The following is a 22,424-nucleotide window of genomic DNA, read 5'->3' as shown; positions in this document are numbered from 1 at the left end:
CTGTCATGTAGTACTAATGTTATACATTAGCAAGAGCACTAGAGGGCAGCACTATTGCCTGTCATGTAGTATTAATGTTATACATTAGCAAGAGCACTAGATGGCAGCACTATTTCCTGTCATGTAGTACTAATGTTATACATTAGCAAGAGCACTAGATGGCAGCACTATTTCCTGTCATGTAGTACTAATGTTATACATTAGCAAGAGCATTAGATGGCAGCACTATTTCCTGTCATGTAGTACTAATGTTATACATTAGCAAGAGCACTAGATGGCAGCACTATTTCCTGTCATGTAGTACTAATGTTATACATCAGCAAGAGCACTAGATGACAGCACTATTTCCTGTCATGTAGTACATATGTTATACATTAGCAAGAGCACTAGAGGGCAGCACTATTTCCTGTCATATAGTACTAATGTTATACATTAGCAAGAGCACTAGATGGTAGCACTATTTCCTGTCATGCAGTACTAATGTTATACATTTGCAAGAGCACTAGATGGCAGCACTATTTCCTGTCATGTAGTACTAATGTTATACATTAACAAGAGCACTAGATGGCAGCACTATTTCCTGTCATATAGTACTAATGTTATACATTAGCAAGAGCACTAGATGGCAGCACTATTTCCTGTCATGTAGTACTAATGTTATGCATTAGCAAGAGCACTAGATGGCAGCACTATTTCCCATCATGTAGTACTAATTTTATACATTAACAAGAGCACTAGAGGGCAGCACTATTTCCTGTCATATAGTACTAATGTTATACATTAGCAAGAGCACTAGATGGCAGCACTATTTCCTGTCATGTAGTACTAATGTTATACATTAACAAGAGCACTAGATGGCAGCACTATTTCCTGTCATGTAGTACTAATGTTATACATTAGCAAGAGCACTAGATGGCAGCATTATTTCCTGTCATGTAGTACTAATGTTATACATTAGTAAGAGCACTAGATGGCAGCACTATTTCCTGTCATGTAGTACTAATGTTATACATTAGCAGGAGCACTAGATGGCAGCACTATTTCCTGCCATGTAGTACTAATGTTATACATTAGCAAGAACACTAGATGGCAGCACTATTTCCTGTCATGTTGTACTAATGTAATACATTAGCAAGAGCACTAGATGGCAGCACTATTTCCTGCCATGTAGTACTAATGTTATACATTAGCAAGAGCACTAGATGGCAGCACTATTTCCTGTCATGTAGTACTAATGTTATACATTAGCAAGAGCACTAGAGGGCAGCACTATTTCCTGTCATGTAGTACTAATGTTATACATTAGCAAGAGCACTAGATGGCAGCACTATTTCCTGTCATGTAGTACTAATGTTATACATTAACAGGAGCACTAGATGGCAGCACTACTTCCTGTCATGTAGTACTAATGTTATACATTAGCAAGAGCACTAGATGGCAGCACTATTTCCTATCATGTAGTACTAATGTTATACATTAGCAAGAGCACTAGATGGCAGCACTATTTCCTGTCATGTAGTACTAATGTTATACATTAGCAAGAGCATTAGATGGCAGCACTATTTCCTGTCATGTAGTACTAATGTTATACATTAGCAAGAGCACTAGATGGCAGCACTATTTCCTGTCATGTAGTACTAATGTTATACATTAGCAAGAGCATTAGATGGCAGCACTATTTCCTGTCACATTTTGTTTCAGACATGTGCACGCTACCTATCTAGATATCTCTTCAACAAAGAATAAAATGATTGTTGAAGTAAACTGGAAACTTTTTTTAAAATTGTATGCTTTGTCTGAATCTTAAAAGAAAAAAATTAGATGTCATGTCTCTTCAAGTCAATATCACTCTTATTCCTGCGCTTATATTACAAGGGTAAAGTAAAAAGTTATCACTTGAGCGAAAGCTTCAGGCATGCAAACATCTGGAGGTCCGATAGCTGGCAGAACTAAAACCCTCTCTTCGTAGACTTCTATGGGGTGCGCTACAAAACCCTGTCCTGGATTTAAGTTACAGTAAAAGGGGGCAAAATAAATAATGAACATATATCACAAATTGTTTAAATTTTTACCACGCATAATTGAACATTTTATATTGTAATCTAAAAGTATTTCAAGGCCTTTTAAGGTGAACACAAATAAACATATATTTTCTAGCTGTATTTTCTTGTACTTGTACCTTCATTTCACAGAACCTATCACTTAATATAAAATTGTGAAAATCCTGTTCTTACCTTGCAGCAGCAGTCAGCCGGGGGTATAAAGCAGCGCCCCTCCTGTCAGCTGGAGCAAATCAAGATGTATTTTATTTTCTTTATTTTACAATACAAAAAAAATCTTTCTTTATATAGTTTACTCCAATCTCGCCCACACAAATTTTAGATTTGAATGACATTTTATATGACTCTCACAAAATATCAATGTACTAGATTTTGTATGCTTATATGCTCTATCTGAATCATGGAAGAAAAATGGTGTCCCTTTAAATTTTGAGAAATTACAATTAGAAAACTAACTATTAGAAAAATTGGTTAATGTTTGTCTTTGTATCTTTCAAATTGATTTGTACCATGTGAAGTCCGCCAATAATGTTCTAAATATAGCAATCACCCTAATTTACTGTATGGGCCATGTGGTACCAAAGTACCCCCTGTCCCCTAAAAAGAACATAGAACATATATACACACCCCTCACGTGAAAGAAGGTTTAGGTAGTAATAGGTTGCCATAGAAATCATACTTGCCTGTCTACTAGATGATTTATTCTGTACTCTGTGCTTTATAGGAGACAACTGGCAGCCTGGGGCAAAAAGCAATACCCTACCTGTAAATTGTAGCAAAGATGTTTTATTTCATCTGCAGAACAAAATTGTTCTTCATTTTACATTACAAATATATATATGTGTGTGCAAACTTGCTCATTCTAATCATGGGTATTGTCAGGGCTGGCTGCTGTGGCAATGCCTAAGATATCCCCACTTTTGTATGTGAAGATATCACAGTGAATAAGGAAGACTTTGAAAGTAGCTAATCATCATTAAAAATGTAGCTCACCAAGTAATTTGAAAAAGATTATCATCTGATCACCATGGCAACAGGGGTCACCTGACAGACCCATATGCAAATGGAACAAAATGGTTGGGTTATACTCTATGTTTCTCTTCATAACAAATAGAAAACTTAAAATTATTTTTCTTAAAGCTGATATCCTGCTCTTTCAACTGAGTGGTCCTATGTACATCCAACTGCCTGCTGATTGTCATAAAAAGGACAACTATCTCACAACATTATTTCTATTTAGAAATATAGAATGATAGAATTTGATGGTAGATAAGAACGAAAAGGCCCATCTAGTCTAAACGTATTACTTTACCTACTTTTTTTTTTTTTTTTTTTTTTTTTTTTAAACAAAAGCTTTTTATTAAGGACGTAATTTCAACAAACAATCTTTCCAAGTTAAGGCAATAACAGTATACATACAATGAGTTTACATGAAAGATATGGATATGTGCATGGGGATTGGTTGGATTGATGGGCAGACGAGATCAGCAATCTTTCCCAACATGAAAGTCCTCGTTTTTACAGAGGTATCTCGTGTATATACAGTAGTTGTTCCAAAACATAATCTCATAACAACAATCTACACTGGTGTAATTTTTAAGGTAATAAATCAGTCAATAGAGGGCACACATCAATAGGGTTGAGAGATGGTGTTACACTATGCTATACTATATTAAATTAAATTAAATTAAACTGCAGACTCCCCATAATATTGGGTCGTTAATGTGGAGGGGACTCCCGGACCCCTCTCCGCCTATCTGTGGTTTACAGCGTAGGTTCCGTTTTCTATGTTGTCTTATTGCAGGCCTGTCTCAACAGGGGGGTATCTGGGGTAGGGGTGAAACTCTGAAGTGATCGCACTGTTTCAAGAGAAAAAGGGGGGCAATGTTAGGGGGCACAAGGGAGAGGCCGAAGGGGGTATACTTTGGGTTTTATAGATATCTAGGTGTCGGCTGGGCGGTTAAACAGGGACTCCCAAGGTTCCCAAGTAAGGCAATAATTTTGCAGTTGCCCTCTTTCCCTGGCTACAAAATTTTCCATAGTCTTAATGTAGTTTACACCTTCCAGTACACTCTGTAATCTTGGGGGTTGGCTCTTCTTCCAGTTCCTAGCTATAAGGAGCTTGGCAGAAATGAGTATATAGATCAGAAGGTTCTGTTTAATCTTGGGTATGCTATCAAGCTCTAAATGTAATATGGCTAGGGCGGGGTTCAAGTCCGTCGTTAATCCCAAATCTCTACAGACCTTTTCTACCTTTTTCCAGTAATCCGTCAATCTAGGGCACGTCCACCAGATATGTAGGGGAGACCCAGGTTCTCCACATCCCCTCCAACACTGTTGTGAATGCCCGGGAAAGAGCTTCTGTAGCTTTGTGGGCACCAAGTGCCATCTGGTAATTACTTTAAAGTATAGTTCGTATAAGGTGATGCAGTGAGTTGCTTTTTTCGTTAAGCTAATGGCTTTGTGCCAAGTCTCAGTTGTGAATGTTAGCTGTAAGTCTCTCTCCCAGGCATCCATATGCGTTGTCTTTTGGGAGGTTGTTTCCTCTATGAGGCAGTGGTAGTGTATCGAGAGAGGTTTAAACTGTTGAAGATTGGCCATCCATCTTGCCTCCCACATAGTCAATTCTCTCATTGAGTCGTCTAGAAATCCCCAGGATTTCATTAATGTGCGCAACCTTAATAGATCGAATCTCAGGTTGGGGGTCAAGGTAGGGGAATCTAACATATCCTGGTGTGGTCGTAGCTTGGCATTATTATAAAAGTCCTGTAAAGTCTTTATGTCTGAGTCAGTCCAGGTGTTAAGATGGGCGTTGGGTAATCCTATCAAGAGGCCTCTTATGGAGTGCACTGGTGAGGGGTGTGGGGCTATCAGTTTATTATGTCTTAGTTTAAACCATGTCTCTTGGCAGCCCTTCACGATGTTGTTTGCAATGTGTACTTTAATTTGCCAATGTGGAGGTAGCCAAAGCAAGTCCTCCAAGTTAATGTATGCTGGCAGTTATGCCTGTTCTAGTTCTCTCCATCTTGTCGGGGGGAGTTCTTTAGCCCAGGCTGTAACATGTGTTATCATTGCCGCTTCATAATATTTCCTGACATTGGGAAGGCCCAAGCCTCCCTTCTCCAGTGGCATGTGTAGAATATGTGCTGCTACCCGAGGTCTCCTATCATGCCAAGTATAGGTGTTAAAAAGAGCCTGGAACTTTCTGAGTAAGGTGTATGGAACTGGTAGCGGAATGCACCGGAACAGATACGTAAGTTTAGGAAGAATCATCATTTTAAGAGCTGCTATCCTACCTAACCAAGAAATCTCGTCGTATCGTTTGGAATGAAGCTCTGCAGTGATATTTGTTAGGAGATTTTCAAAGTTCTCTTTTATCACCGTGGCTTTAGCATGGGACAGAAAAACTCCCAAGTGACGAATTCCTTTGGAGGACCACTTAAAAGAATAGGTGGATTGGATAGAGGCACTTTCATTCTGTGGAATATTAATGGAATATGCTTCCGTTTTAGTCACATTCAATTTATAATATGAGATTTCCCCGAATTGTTGGAATAGGGCCATTAATGGGTGTAGAGAATTAATGGGGTCTGAGAGAAAGACTGTAAGGTCGTCTGCAAAGAGTGCCAATTTCTGAGGGGTATCATGTAGTTGTACACCTTGGATCTCTCTAGATTCTCTAATGGCGAGCGCCAGAGGCTCGATCGCAAGGACAAATAGGAGAGGGGAGAGTGGGCACCCCTGCCTGGTCCCATTTCGAATCATTATTTTGGGCGAACAGAATCCCAGTCCCCGAATAACTGCTGTGGGAGTGGAATATAAAGCTTTGACCGCCTTGACGAAGGAATCCGGAATTCCGAACGCCGATAGGGTCTGGAACAGGTAGTCCCATCTCACCCTGTCAAACGCCTTTTCGGCATCTAGTGACAGGGTGAGCATTTGGAGGTCCATATCCGCAGCTTCCGAGAATATATTTAGGAGGCGTCGGGTATTATCCGTGCCCTGTCGGCCCTGGACAAAGCCCACTTGATCCAAGTGTATGAGCGTCTGCAGGTGCTTCCCCAGTCTATTCGCTAGCATTTTAGCGTAGATTTTGGCATCAACATTGATAAGGGAGATGGGTCTATAACTAGAGCACAGTAGGGGATCTTTACCTTCTTTGGGGATTGCTGTGATGCTGGCTTCCAAGAGTTCGGCCAGAAAGCTACCTCTGGATGCAGCATCACTAAACAATCGGAGTAGTATCGGAGTTACAATTGGGCTGAGTGCACGGTAAAATGTTACCGTAAAACCGTCCGGGCCTGGGGCTTTATGAGGCGTCAGTTCGCTTATGGCTATTTTAATCTCTGTTAGTGTAAATTGTTGTTCTAGTTCCGTCCTGGCTTCTTCAGAAAGGGTGGGGATAGGCAGTCCTTTTAAGAACCCCTGGATATCACTATGGTTGGCTTTAGCCATCCCTTCAGTTGTCTCAATGTTGTACAGGGAGGAGTAGTAAGCTGCAAATGCAGCGCCTATGTCTTTGGGCGCGTGTACTGCTCCTCTAGGTGTCTCAATGTGGGGTATTCTCTTTTGTTGCGTGCGCTTGCGGAGTTTGTTAGCGAGCAGTTTGTCTGCTCTATTCCCTTTATAGTAATAGAGTTGTTTGAGTTTGTGCAGGTTCTCTTGGACCCTTATCAAATCTCGTTTGGCTATTTCATCTCTAATAATTCCTATTTGGCGTGCCATCTGGGGGCTGGGATGTGTTTTATTAGTCTGCTCGAGTATGCGTAGGTCACTGTAGAGCTTCGCCAAAGACTGACTTCCCTCTTTACGAAGTCGAGCTGTTTTTTTAATGAAATGTCCCCGAAGAAATGCCTTAAGAGCTGCCCACACAATGTCTATGTCAGTATTCCCTATGTCGTTGTGTGTTAGGAATTCCTTAACGGTCTCTTGTAGTGCTGGGAGTTCAACATTAGACAGCCATTGTTCTGGGAGTCTCCATGGGGGTCTACCAGAAAGGGACTGTAGTTTAGAAAAGTCTAGATAAACCATGTCGTGGTCGGACCACGTGCAAGGCCTGATGTTAGGGTTTGTAAAGTGATCTAGGGACCAAGAGTCACAGAATATGTAATCAAGTCGAGAGTATGAGTTATGGGCTTTAGAATGGTGTGTAAAGTCTTTTTCTAGAGGCGCTAGACATCTCCATGCATCATATAAATTGTGTTGGTAGATGAGTTTTCGAAAAGCATTGGAGGTGGATGAAAGAGTCCTATCTGAGTGTGTCGTGAGGGTGGATTGTTTGTCTTTGGAGGGGTCCCATACCATGTTGAAATCTCCCCCTATTATTAAACTTCCCCTTTTGAGCTGATCAACATGTATCAGGAGCTTACGGAGAAAGGGGATTTGCTTGGCATTAGGTGAATATAGGGAAACTAAGGTAAATAAGGTGTCATTGAGTGTGCAGATAAGTATCAGGTATCTACCTTCACTATCTTTTTCGATATATTCCAGTTTGTAGGATAGGTCTTTACTAATTAGTATGGCAACACCTCTATTTTTGCTTTCGGAATTAGAGGCGATCTCACATGTCGGGTAGTGTTTGGAGATCCCAGGGAGTCGGGGCTCTCCGGACCAGTGGGTTTCTTGCAGGAATAAGATATGTAATTTGTGTGTTAGGGCATAGTTCTGCAACAGCTTTCTCTTAGTGGGGGAGTTTAAGCCCTGCGCATTCAACGTAGCTACACGTATTGGGGCCATTATAGTAATGGTCTAGGGGCTATCGGGATCGCTAGGATTAAAGGGTTAGCTTGAAGATGGGGTGTAGGAGTCACTTTTTCCTTAAGGGAGTGCAAGTCTGCCGTACAGCTTTGAGCGTGGGGTATTAAGGTGGGTGACCTCTATGACTGTCTAAAAGTGATATATGTACACTTTCGCAATGAGTGTTCCGTCTGGTCAATGCCAGAGAGACACAACTAAATTGTTGGGGGGGGTGCTATGCGGAGAGGGGTCCAGGGCCCCGCCGGCCCAGTGTGGAGTTTATAAAGCCACAGATAAAAAAAAAGAAGGAAAAATAAAAGGAAACATAAGTAAATAGATACAAAAATGAAATGAAATGAAGTAAACATAAGGCATATGTAATATATCAATCTATAAGTTGCTTGTATATGGAGTAAGATATTCAATGCTGTATATCTCAAAGGTTAAAACAGTAATCTCAACAGGAGAAACACGAAACAAAATAAAACAATGTAACAGGAAGTGATTAAAGGCAAAACATCTATTACTTCCCATTGTATGGCCATAGGCTATGTTGTATCAAAACAAGGGCCTATATAGCATTCAATGTTTAATATCTCCCCATTAGGGTTACAATGTGACGTTCATAGTAAGTTGGGTTACTAGTGGGGGGTTCAGCATTTTCCCCTCAAGAGAGCAGAGGTTTGATTTCCCTCACTCGCTATTGGCTGTGAAGCAATAGGGGAGAGCAACAATCTATGTCTATGTTCGAGAACTAAGGGTCTCAAGGGGAGTTAAGTGGTGGGTTTATGGCTCTTCACCAGATAATGTGAGTGTTTATTAAAGAGTATAATCTATATGAATTTTGAAGGGTAGGGTATTTTCTAAAATAGTAGTGCTTCAATTTTAAGTTATCAACGGTAGAGATTAAGTATATATTTGATTCTGTTGGTTACATCCTCACCCTTATGTTTCTAGGATTCTAATCACTTTGCAGCATGGTGGGTGAGCATTTGATTAGTAACCGTATATTACAATGTAACAAGATTATAACGACACAGAGGCCTTCAGTAGGGGGAGCTAATACTATCAAGGGGATATGGCCAGTGCCTACTCTTCTGGGCGTGAGGCACGCTGTTTCATGTTTCTAAGGGACAATAAAAATATTACAACAGAATCTATAACCAGTCGGTTGAACAGTTACATAGTGTGAGGCATCATAACAAAAAAAAACACATGACATATTCATTTAAGAGCAAAAAACATATATGGCACAATTGGCTAGGTAGATGTATAGTGTAGCACAATGGTTTCAAGTCACTTTTGCCAATCTAGCCAAGAGATAGAGAAATGTAAAGTCCATGGCTAGTATCTAACAGCATGGAAAACAAACAAATATTAATATATAAAACTGTTATGATCTCACCCATCTTCTTCCTGCTCATCTCCTGGAGACCTTCATAAATTGTGAGGGACATACCTCCCAAAGGAGGAATATCCCCCTGAGGGAATACAGTCAAAGTATCTTACGTAAGCAGGTACTCTATGGGTCTGTATTTGGGTGTGTGCCAACAGTGTCTCTGAGTTTCTTAAGGGATCCAGAGAGTCTTTCATCCGTTCCAGAGGGTCTCTGTGGTAATGGTTTCCAAGGTGGTGCTGATGCTCTTAGGCCAGATCCCCGTTCTGTACTTGTAGATTGGGCCTCTTTATCTGGTGGTAGGAGTTCCCATTTTTGAAGTAGTTCTCTCGTTTGCTGGGGAGTAGAGGTTATATATTGGTTACTATCTTTGGTGATAATAAGGCGTACAGGGAACCCCCATCTGTATTTCAAATCTCGCTCCCTCAGTATTTTGGTATACGGTTGATAATGTCTCCGGATCTGTAACGTATGGGGGGAGAGGTCTGGATAGATTTGTAGTCCAAGATACTCCTCAGGGAGACGTTTGTCTCTGGCAAGTGCCTTGAGTATTTTCTCTTTGTACGTGTAGTAGTGGAATTTGGCTATCACATCTCTTGGCTGGCCACCATCTGCAGATCGTGCCCTGAGGGCTCTGTGGACTCTATCTATCAAGTGTTCATTATTTGTCGCAGGGCCCAGTATAGCTTCAGATAACTTCTGTAGGTACTTCTCAAGATCTTGTGGTAAAACAGATTCTGGTATGCCTTTAATTCGTATATTGTTGCGGCGTGACCTATCCTCTAAGTCCGCCAATTTCAATTCTAGATCTGTAATTTGGATGGCTAAGGACTGGGAGTAGGACAGAAGGTTGGTGTGGTCTATTGCCAGATCTTCCTGCCTGCGCTCTAGCGCGTCTGTTCGTTCGCCAATGAGGCCAATATCTCTTTTCAGATCCGCATGCGATCTGTCAAATTTTTTCGATAAAGATTCATGGTGTGATGCTAGCAAGGCTTTCATGGTGTCCATCATATTGTTATTCGTGCAAGTATCTGTCTCCAGGATCTGAGAGGCTTTCTTAACTAATGTTGAGTCAGTGTGAGTATCAGAGACACTGCCTGTGTCGGAGTATTCATCCTCAGATCTTGTTTGGGTAGTTTTTGGACGGTGTTGAAAGTGGTCAACCACCGTTCTTTTGAGTGTGGAGTGGGGTTTGTGCTTGCGTTTATGGGCCTGCGACATTTTGTAGTGGGTGTAGATGAAACTAACTATTGGCAAATTTCTTCTATGGCTGAGTACCTGCTTATTATCTGTGTGCTAGTACTGTAGCATTGATCGGCCGGCGGGGACACAGACTCTTAGGGGTTATTTACATATTGTCATAACCTAGATCTTCTAGGGGTGAGAAAGAGAAAAGAAAAAAAAAAAAAAATTTGCCTTCTCAGAAATAGTATAAGCTGCACACCTATAGTTCAGGTATTCGGTCTTAGTGAGAGTAGAAGGGTAAATACTCGGGGGATCCTTCCTTTGTGGGATAAGTTTTAATTTCAAGTACAGTATTTGCTGTGTAAGGTGATATGTACGGCAGTTTCAGTTCTTATCACATACCCCCCTCCTTAGGGGAATTGTCTCCTATTGACGAAGTGGGGAAGGGAATGGTGATATGACTCACCTCCAGTGCGGTGAGAGGGGCCACTCTGTCCGATTGTACTTATAAGGTATGCCCAGGGTCCCGGGATCAAAAGCACATGCAGCCAGTGAGTGTATGGATAGAAGTTTATTGGTCTCTGCAGGGTCTTGATGGGATAGAGCAAAGTGGGTATGTGCTGTCTCCCCAGAAAGTGGTTCAGAAGATCCTGCTCTAGTTGTGGCCTAGCCCGCTGAGTGTGAAGTAGATGGGCTGATGGGCGTTTAGTGAGCCCATGCTGTAGTGGGCAAAATGAGTTTCCACAGTTAGGGGTAATAGGATAGAGCGTCGCTCAATTTGTTGCCCTTTTGAGTAAGTTTGTGTGCTGCTGCGCTAACAAACTGTTGAGAGGCCTTATTCTGGGATATGCTGCAGGGATCTGTGAAGCGTTCTAATTGTTGGTAGGCGCGGAGCGGTTCAGGGGTGTATAGTTGGGCAGGGGAACAAGGGCTCAGGCTGTATCGATCACTTTTCTCACCTGACCGCTGTATTGTGGTTATGTCACTGGGCCCGTACCGCAGGTGCACAAGATGGCGGCGGTTCGCGCCAAGAAAGCTGTGGCGTGATTCAGGGTCTCCGGTCTCCCACGCTCTCCCCCGGCAGTCCCAGGCAGGTCACTCTCCCACCTTCAGGCGAGGTGGTCAGTTAGGGGTAAGTCCCGTTGGTTGTTTTGATGTTTGTGTGCGCTGGATCTCTGACCCCACCTAGGAGCCCTGTCACTGCCTGTAGTCTGCTGCACCGGAGCGGAGCCCCGACCCTCCGGGCAGCAGTGGTGGGTAAGTCAAGTTCTCTTTTACTCACAAGCAGGTCTGCGTGCCGGGTTGTCTGGTGTACTTTGCCTTTGTTGCTGCAATCTGTTAGTTATCGTCACAAGTTTCCGGTCAGGACAGGCCCCGGTATGGAGAAGTTGAAATCTTCTAGTAGGTACAGCAGCTGTCGATATAGTCAGGTTATTTCTAGCTAGCAGGAGTGTGGATCGCTAAAGGTACTCTTCTAGAGATAAAAAGGCAATTTTAAACGGCTGTTTTATAGCTATTTTAAAGTGGTTATTAAGGAGCTCTCTCTAGACACGTCTCTCCTGCTTGACGGTTAGCTCCGCCCCCCTACTTTACCTACTTCTTAGGATAGCCTCATAAACATATTACTTTACCTATTTCTTAGGATAGCCTCATAAACATATTACTTTACCTATTTCTTAGGATAGCCTCAAAAACATATTACTTTACCTATTTCTTAGGATAGCCTCATAAACATATTACTTTACCTATAAACATATTACTTTACCTACTTCTTAGGATAGCCTTATGCTTGTCCGAGGCATATTTGAATTTGTTTATCAAGTTTTTTCATGAATCTACCACATCTACCACATTTTCTGTAAAAATCTGCTTCCTCACATTTCTCCTAAATCTGCTACCCTCTAACTTTTTTGAAGGTTTTTATCATGTCACCTCTTTCCATTCTCTCCTCTAAATTATACAAATTTAGATCATAGAGTATTTCTTTGTATGTTTTATATTTTAGACCATGTGCCATTTTAGCAAGTCACATTTAGACAGTTTCTAGATTGGCCGGTCGTGAGCGGGGGCGTGACGGGCGCAAAGGGGCGTGGCCGGGCGTGAACTGTCGTGAAAGGGGCGTGGCCAGATGTGAGGGGCGTGACTGGGTGAGATAGAGAGGGGAGAGAGACAGAGATGAGGGGAGAGAGAGGAGGGGAGAGAGAGAGAGGAGAGGGGGGAGAGAGAGAGGAGAGGGGGGAGAGAGAGAGGAGAGGGAGGAGAGAGAGAGAGGAGAGGGGGAGAGAGAGAGAGCAGAGGGAGAGAGAGAGAGAGAGAGGAGAGGGGGAGAGAGAGAGAAGAGAGGGGGAGAGAGGAGAGGGGGAGAGAGAGAGAGAGGAGGGGAGAGAGAAAGGGGGAAAGAGGGAGGAGAGAGAGAGGAGGGGAGAGAGAGGGGGAGAGAGGGAGGGGAGAGAGAGAGAGGAGGGGAGAGAGAGAGAGAGGAGGGGGTGAGCACAAAAGAGATGGAGAGAGAGAGAGAGCAAAAGAGAGGGGGGGAGAGCGCAAAAAAGAGGGGGAGAGAGAGCACAAAAGAGAGGGGGGATAGAGAGAGCAAAAGAGGGGGAGAGAGAGAGCACAAAATAGAGAGGGGAGAGAGAGAGGAGGGGAGAGAGGAGAGGAGGGGAGAGAGAGAGGAGAGGAGGGGGAGAGAGGAGGGGGGAGAGAGAAAGGAGGGGTGGGAGAGAGAGGGGAGAGAGAGGAGGGGGGAGAGAGAGAGGAGGGGGGAGAGAGGAGGGGGGAGAGAGAGAGAGGAGGGGGGAGAGAGAGAGAGAGAGAGAGAGAGAGGAGGGGGATAGAGAGAGAGGAGGGGGAGAGTGAGAGAGAGAGTAGGGGGGAGAGAGAGGAGGGGGAGAGAGAGAGAGGAAGGGGGAGGGAGAGAGAGGAGGGGGAGAGTGAGGAGAGGGAGAGAGAGAGGGGAGGGAAAGAGAGAGGAGGGGGATGGAGAGAGAGAGGAGGGGGAGGGAGGGAGGGAGAAAGAGAGAGGAGGGGGGTGGAGAGAGAGGAGGGGGGAGAGAGGTGGGGGGGAGAGAGAGGAGGGGGGAGAGAGAGGAGGGGGAGAGAGGGGAGGGAGAGAGAGAGGAGGGGGAGAGAGAGAGGAGGCGGGAGAGAGAGGAGGGGGAGGGATAGAGAGAGTTGGGGGAGGGAGAGAGAGAGGAGGGGGAGAGAGAGGAGGGGGGAGATAGAGGAGGGGGGAGAGAGAGAGAGTAGGGGGGAGAGAGAGGGGAGGGAGAGAGAGAGGAGGGGGGGAGAGAGGGAGGGAGTGAGAGAGGGGGGAGAGAGAGAGGGGGAGGAGAGAGAGAGGAAGGGGGGAAGGAGGGGAGGGAGAGAGAGAGGGGGAGAGAGAGGAGAGGAGGGAGAGAGAGAGGTGGGAGATAGATCAAAAGAGAGGGGGGGAGATGGGACTACACTCTCAGACTGGACTGGGTACACATTACATGACCCTGCAACATGCTCAGCCTTGGGTGCTCACTGGCACTCACAGGAATCCGTGCTGTCCCCAGAGTCACAGGCAGTTAGCCCCAGACAGGCCTGAGTGCAGTCCCCTTATGTGCTTTAAATTTAAATAAATAATTTAAATTATAAAATAATGGCTCAGCACAGATGTTAGAATTTGTTGATTATGCAAATCTACTATGTTGACTGGTCCTATAAGAATAAAGTGCATATACATTTTAGTCACTTTGTCAAAAATTGCACATGTCAAAGGAGGGGGGGGGGGGGGGCCCTGATCAATGGTTAAGTCATGCAACTGTCGTGAAAGGGGCGTGATCGGGCGTGAGGGGGCGTGACTGGGTGAGATAGAGAGGGAAGAGAGACAGAGAGGAGGGGAGAGAGAGGAGAGGGGGAGAGAGAGAGAGAGAGAGAGAGAGAGAGAGAGGAGAGGGGGGGAGAGAGAGAAGAGAGGGGGAGAGAGAGAGAGAGAGAGAGAGAGAGAGAGAGAGGGGAGAGAGAGAGAGAGAGAGGAGGGCAGCGATAAAGGGGGAAAGAGGGAGGGGAGAGAGAGGAGGGGAGAGAGAGGGGGAGAGAGGGAGGGAAGAGAGAGAGGAGGGGAGAGAGAGAGTAGAGGGGGAGAGCGCAAAAGAGATGGGGAGAGAGAGAGCAAAAGAGGGCAGAGAGAGAGAGCACAAAAGAGAGGGGGGAGAGAGAGAGCAAAAGAGAGGGGGAGAGAGTGCAAAAAAGAGGGGGAGAGAGAGAGCAAAAGAGGGGGAGGGAGAGAGAGAGCACAAAAGAGAGAGGGGAGAGAGAGAGGAGGGGAGAGAGGAGAGGAGGGGAGAGAGAGAGAGGAAAGGAGGGGAGAGAGAAAGGAGGAGGGGGAGAGAGAGAGAGGAGGAGGGGAGAGAGAAAGGAGGGGTGGGAGAGAGAGGGGAGGGAGGAGAGAGGAGGGGGGAGAGAGAGAGGAGGGGGGAGAGAGGAGGGGGAGAGAGAAAGAGGAGGGGGGAGAGAGAGACAGAGAGAGAGAGGAAGGAGGAGAGAGAGAGAGAGAGAGAGAGAGAGAGGAGGCGGAGAGTGAGAGAGAGAGGAGGGGTGGAGAGAGGAGGGGGAGTGAGAGAGAGAGGAGGGGAGAGAGAGAGGAGGGGGGAAAGTGAGGAGGAGGCGAGAGAGAGGGGAGGGAGAGAGAGAGGAGGGGAGGGAGAGAGAGAGGAGGGGGAGGGAGAGAGAGAGAGAGAGAGGATGGGGAGGGAGAGAGAGAGGAGGGGGGAAGAGAGGAGGGGGGAGAGAGAGGAGGGAGAGAGAGAGGAGGAGGAGAGAGAGGAGGGGGGAGAGAGAGAGGAGGGGGAGAGAGAGAGGAGGGGGAGAGAGGGGAGGGAGAGAGAGAGGAGGGGGAGAGAGAGGAGGGGGGAGAGAGAGAGGGGAGGGAGAGAGAGAGGAGGGGGAGGGAGGGAGAGAGAAAGGAGGGGGGGAGAGAGAGGAGGGGGGAGAGAGAGGAGGGGGGAGAGAGAGAAGGGGGGAGAGAGAGGGAAGGGAGAGAGAGAGGAGGGGGAAGAGAGAGAGAGGAGGGGGAGAGAGGGGAGGGAGAGAGAGAGGGGGAGAGAGAGAGGGGGAGAGAGAGAGGGGGAGGAGAGAGAGGAAGGGCGGAAGGAGGGGAGGGAGAGAGAGAGAGGGGAGAGAGAGAGGGGGAGAGAGAGGAGAGGGGGGAGAGATGGGACTACACTCTCAGACTGGACTGGGTACACATCACATGACCCTGCAACATGCTCAGCCTTGGGTGCTCACTGGCACTCACAGAAAACTGTGCTGTCCCCAGAGTCACAGGCAGTTAGCCCCAGAGTGCATTCCCCTTCTGTGTTTTAAATTTAAATAAATAATTTAAATTATAAAATAATGGGTGGATAATAGTGGCTGGATGTGAGGGGGCGTGACTGGGTGAGAAAGAGAGGGGAGAGAGACAGAGAGGAGGGGAGAGAGAGGAGGGGGGAGAGAGAGAGGAGAGGGGGGGAGAGAGAGAGAGAGAAGAAAGGGGGAGAGAGAGAGAGGAGGGGAGAGAGAGAGAGGAGGGTAGTGAGAAAGGGGGAAAGAGGGAGGGGAGAGAGAGGAGGGGAGAGAGAGGGGGAGGGAGGGGAGAGAGAGAGGAGGGGAGAGAGAGAGAGTAGAGGGGGAGAGCGCAAAAGAGATGGGGAGAGAGAGAGAGCAAAAGAGAGGGGGGAGAGAGCGCAAAAGAGAGGGGGAGAGAGCGCAAAAGAAAGGGGGAGAGAGCGCAAAAGAGAGGGGGGGAGAGAGACAGAGCAAAAGAGGGGAGAGAGAGAGAGCACAAAAGAGAGGGGGAGAGAGAGAGAGCAAAAGAGAGGGGGAGAAAGCGCAAAAAAGAGGGGGAGAGAGAGAGCACAAAAGAGAGGGGGGGAGAGAGAGAGCAAAAGAGGGGGAGAGAGAGCACAAAAGAGAGAGGGGAGAGAGAGAGGAGGGGAGAGAGAGAGGAGTGGAGGGGAGAGAGAGAGAGAGAGAGAGAGAGAGAGAGAGAGGAAAGGAGGGGGAGAGAGAGAGGAGGAGGGGGAGAGAGAGAGGAGGGGGGGGAGGGGGGAGAGAGAAAGGAGGGGTGGGAGAGAGAGGGGAGGGAGGAGAGAGGAGGGGGGGGAGAGGAGGGGAGAGAGACAGAGAGAGAGAGAGAGAGAGGAGGGGGGGAAAGAGAGACAGAGAGAGAGAGAGAGAGAGAGAGAGAGAGGAGGGGGAGAGTGAGAGAGAAAGGAGGGGGAGAGAGAAGAGGGGGAGAGAGAGAGAGAGGAGGGGAGAGAGAGAGGAGGGGGGAGGGTGAGGAGGAGGGGAGAGAGAGGGGAGGGGGAGGGAAAGAGAGAGGAGGGGGAGGGAGAGAGAGAGAGGATGGGGAGGGAGAGAGAGAGGAGGGGGGAAGAGAGGAGGGGGGAGAGAGAGGAGGGGGAGAGAGAGGAGGGGGAGAGAGAGAGGAGGGGGAGAGAGAGAGAGAGAGAGAGAGAGAGGAGGGGGGAGAGAGAGGAGGAGGGAGAGAGAGGATGGGGGAGAGAGAGAGGGGAGGGAGAGAGAGAGGAGGGGGAGAGGGAGAGAGAGGAGGGGGAGAGAGAGGAGGGGGGAGAGAGAGAGGGGAGGGAGAGAGAGAGGAGGGGGGAGAGAGAGGAGGGGGGAGAGAGGAGGGGGGGAGAGAGAGGATGGGGGAGAGAGAGAGAGAAGGGGGGGGAGAGAGGGGAGGGAGAGCGAGAGGAGGGGGGGAAGAGAGAGATAGGAGGGGGAGAGAGAGGGGGGAGGAGAGAGAGAGGAAGGGCGGAAGGAGGGGAGGGAGAGAGAGAGGGGGGAGAGAGAGAGAGATGGGGAGAGAGAGAGAGAGATGGGGAGAGAGAGAGAGGGGGGGAGAGAGAGGAGAGGGGGAGAGAGAGGAGAGGGGGGAGAGAGAGGAGAGGGGGGAGAGAGAGAGGTGGGAGATAGATCAAAAGAGAGGGGGGAGATGGGACTACACTCTCAGACTGGACTGGGTACACATCACATGACCCTGCAACATGCTCAGCCTTGGGTGCTCACTGGCACTCACAGGAAGCTGTGCTGTCCCCAGAGTCACAGGCAGTTAGCCCCAGACAGGCCTGAGTGCAGTCCCCTTCTGTGTTTTAAATTTAAATAAATAATTTAAATTATAAAATAATGGCTCAGCACAGATGTTAGAATTAACTTGAAAATGTTTTTTTTTTTTTTTTTTACATTAGAATGAAATATAAGTCATTGCAACTGGTAGAAACATATAACATTTTTATTTTAATGATTTGCACATACAGTACAGCGTAAAACAGAATTTTTCTGTAAAAAAAAATATATATATATTTTTTATGGGCAAACACAAGAACATGATTTCTTTTCAATGATGTAATGCTCCAAACATTGTGACATTTAATGGAGATCATATAGTCAGTAGATTTCCAACTTCCCTAAATACGGCACTTCTACGCTTACTAAATTCACTTCCATCATCACATTTGTCTGTGTAGAATACAGTTGGGAGTTAAAATGTTGCAATAGAGAATAACCTTTATTTGTTACCATAATTTAAGATGTGCCACACTACGTAAAAAGCCGGCACTTTCGGAACATATTTATAACGGCTGCTGTCTGCTGTGACCTGCATCTATTTTGAAATAAGGAGTTTAAGATTTTCAGTGGTGGTTAAAGTTCATACAAGTGCAGAATTTTTTTTTAACTTTTAAAGAAATTATAGTTTTGCATCTATTTATCTACATTTTAATTACTTATCATGAGAAGCTAAAAAAAAGTAATTAGGTTGTCTACCACTAACCACAGTAAAGGGAAAGAAAGTCAAAATTAATCCTTCAAGATTCATATAGATCATGCAACAACTTTACGTTATAATTTGCTTCATTCTCTTAGTATCTTTTGTTGAAAAGAATACTTAGGTAGGCTCAGGAGCAGTAATGCACTACAGGGAGCAAGCTGCTGATTGGTGGCTACACACAGGACTCTTGTCATTGGCTCACTAGATGTGTTTAGATAGTTTCCAGTTGTGCATTGCTGCTCCTTCAACAAAGGATACCAAGAGAATAAAGCAAATTAGTAAAGAGAAGTAAACTGCAAAGCTTTTTCAAAATTGTATGTTGTATCTGAATGATGAACAAACAAAAGTGGGCTTCATGCCCCTTTATCTACTATATTCCATGGTTTTAAAGGATTTTTGGCATTAAAATTAAACTTTCATTATTCAGATACAGTTTACAAGGTTTAAAAAAAAAAACTTTTAAATTTACTTCTAATATCAAATGTACTATTTTCTCTTGTTATCTTCGGCTGGAACTTAGCTCCCTTCCATGAGAGCATACTAGGATATGCTTAGGAGAGAGCATGTGTCTTGATATGACTACAGTGCTTGCATTAATGCTGATGCTGATTGTTTTGTTTTTATTTTTTCAATTTGCAGCTGGACAGCAGCTGAAGTATAACTATTTACACAGCACTTACTCTGGTGAGCTGAAGAAATTGAGGTAAAATATCTTCCTTTTTTACATAAAGACTCTCAGGTGATATTTTCTTGTCAGCATTTTACAGTTATGATGCATTACTTACTGCATTACTTCCAAGTGATTTATCATATGCTTATTACGTCCCTTTAAGAGAAATAACAAAAAAATAAAACCAAGACAACCTTGTCAGCCTTCAAATAGTGAGACACAGTTGTGAAATAGATAATACGGCAGCAGAATCTTTATGAATTTCACATGCTGGCCTGAGCACGTCTCTAGAATAACCTGAAATGTCCATGGTCATCCACTGGAGACACCTTTTTTTTTGCGAATGTAGACACTGCTACCCTATGGTACTCAAAACACATGCACGCTCCTGAGCCTACAAAAATATCCTCTTGAACAAAGAATAACAAGAGAATTAAGTACATTTCATAATAGAAGTATTAAAAAGTTGTCTTAAAATGCATGTTCTATCTGATACATGAAAGTTTCATTTTTACTTCCCTGTTCATTTTATTTTGACCCCATGTGCATTTACTGTTTTACCATTATTAAAATAACAGTTCTATTGTAAGTCTAATTTATTATTATTAATTTCTAGAAATACAGCATTTAAGCAATATTTAATTGTTGAAGGAAACCAATCCTAGGGCCCGATCCGATATGCAGCGTCGCCCGCAAAAGCCGGCGACGCCAAATTTTGCGCTGGTTTGGTATCACATATATACGGCGTAGCATACAACTTACGTGCGTATATTTCTGCCTTCGGACGTATTTTTTTTACCCATAGACTGACATACAAAACACTCGCAGTTTGGTATCCAATATACAGCGTAAGGACTTACGCGCGCAGAATTCAGAAAATCTACTCCATTCTCATCTCGCCACAAATTGCAGGCGCAGCAACCCTTGCACTGACTTATAAAACGACGTAACTCTCTGAAGGCCTAACAAATGCATGCTCAATAACATACATATCAGCAGCTTGATCACAAATAGTTAACCTCTTCAAAGCATGTATTATTCCTGACCCTGCAAGTGTGTCAAACCAATCACAAACAGCACAACCTCACAACAGGAAGCCTAAAAAACCCACCAATGCACATCCTCATTAGCCACCATGTTTCCCCTGCTTTCCATAGAGAGGCAGCATCATGGGGCACAAGGGTGCATCATGGGGTACAAGGGGTGCATCATGGGGCACAAGGGGTGCTGGAAGCCCTACAAGCCCCTGTTGTTCCGTCTATACATGCTGATTCTATAGTTGCTGCTGAGGTCCCTGGTCATGGTGCTGCCCCTGCTGCAGCTGGTCATAGAATTACATACTGTGGATTTCCACTGCATGTAAGTGAAACTACTACATCCCACCCCCTTCCCTTAACCACCCTAATTAGTACTATATGTACCCTTCATACACAACTGTGATGTGGTTTATAGAACATGAATATGTCATAAACATGATAATATTACCTTTTTTGGGCCATTTCCACACAGGCCTTATTATATGTTTAAACAATATTAGTGTACTAAAACACCCCTCACATGGATGTGGATGACAATTATATGGTAAATAACAGAGGACAAGATTTATGGTGAACTATAAAAATATATATTTTTTTTTTTTAGGCTTCTTGGATGAGGGGGCTGAGGTGACTGGAGTGGATTTCCTGGTTCTCCTGGTTTGGGAAGATTCAGATGATTCTGCTGGAGTGCTGGCTACAGATGATAGGCTGGAGGCAGTGTCCTGCTGGTGTGTGAAGTGCTCAACCAACACACCCAAGAGTTGGTTTTGTTCCCGCCATCTGTTATCAGTCTGCATCTGCATATCAGAAATAACTCTCATCATCTGCGACTGGTTTTGTACAATTGCATTTAATGATGCTGCCATGTCCCTCTGCAGCTCTATGGTACGCTGGAGTAACCTCTGTTGGCTCCTGTGAAACCTGTGTTGGCCTTTTTGTCTGCTCTCACAGCTTGTTATGAGCCTCCTCTGGAGTGAAATGTATTCCTCGCCCAGGGGAGAATACAGTGGATCTACAGGCTCTTGAGCAGCAGTGATTCTAGGTGCAGGTTCAGCTCTATCTGCTGGTGCATCATAGACAACTTCAGCTGCTGGTGCATCATGGACAACTTCAGCTGCTTGTGCTTCAGGGACAACTTCAGCTACTAGTGCTTCAGGGACAACTTCAGCTGCTGGTGCTTCAGGGACAACTTCAGCTGCTGGTGCATCATGGACAACTTCAGCTGCATCTGCTTCATGGACAACTTCAGCTGCTGGTGCTTCAGGGACAACTTCAGCTATATGCTCATCTGAGGATGGTGAAGCTCTCCCGAGGGAAGAGGATGGTGGAGCTCTCCCAAGGGAAGTGGATGGTGGAGCTTTTCCAAGGGAAGAGGATGGTGGAGCTCTCCCAAGAGAAGATGATGGTGGAGCTCTCAGGCTGGATTAGTAGTCTCATTGACGACTAGTGTGTGACCACTCAGCCTGTCCAGTTTGCATTTCTTGCGACATCCCCTGTGTGTAAAAGCCATGACTGGCCTGATATTGTGTTGGGGGGGGTGGGGTAAAGACATGGACCCTTCGTGGCTGACTTGGCTGCCCCTCAAAGCCAAAAGAATATTCCTCAGGCCATGCCAGGGGTCGTATGCCAATTGTGGTGGAATCACTTCTGGGTCCTCAACGGAGGCAATCCAACCCTGCTCATGCCTGGGAGCATACTGTCCATGTTGCTGCCTGAAGACTGGTGGTGGAGGTGGCTGCATGGCTGTGACTGGTGGTGGAGGTGGCTACATGCCTGTGACTGGTGGTGGTGGTGGTGGTTGAGATGGCGGCATGCCTGTTTGCAGCCTGGTGACAGGAGGTTCTGTGGAGGAGTCAAATGATAATAGGGATTAGTACAGTCATATATATGTCCATGTGGGCATACAATGTACATTGATACATGCTAGGGACAATACTCATTCTCATGTCAAACTGTATAACATGCATGTGCACAATGTGATTTGTGATATGAGGGATTTTAATCTGCACAGTATACAGGTATGTGTTTCATTCAATAGTTATGTGTACATGTCAGTGATGGAGAAAATGTGTTCTTTAAGTGACACTATGGTCACACAATTTACTTTAGCCTGATGTAGGCACAGAACCTGCTTTCTGAGCTAAAAGTATTGTGATGGCTATAGTGTCCATTTACTGAAAACTTAACATGTGACTTGTGGCCTGTGTTACTCTGAGACATGTTAGTATTGCACTATTCCACCTCATATCATGAATTGCATTGTGTTAAGTAGCATTAATGTGAAATATAATTGTAGATGTTTTTGTTAGTAGGCCAAATACCATGCTCCTCATTGTGTACATGAATGTGTGACATTAAAGGATGTTATATCTCAAATACATATAATACTGGTGTGTGGGATGTTACTCACCAGCATGAGGTGCTGTGGTTGCAGCCCCTGAGTCATGAGCCCCTCAAGTCCACGGACTGCTGTGATACTCAGGGAGCTGCGTATCATCTTCTGCCAGGTGTTGTATTCGGTTTCCAGGGGTGGACCACCATCTGTTCCCCTCTGGTGCAT

Source organism: Bombina bombina, chromosome 2, assembly GCF_027579735.1.
Source record: "Bombina bombina isolate aBomBom1 chromosome 2, aBomBom1.pri, whole genome shotgun sequence".
Lineage (NCBI taxonomy): Eukaryota > Metazoa > Chordata > Amphibia > Anura > Bombinatoridae > Bombina > Bombina bombina.
This window is presented reverse-complemented; position numbering follows the sequence as displayed.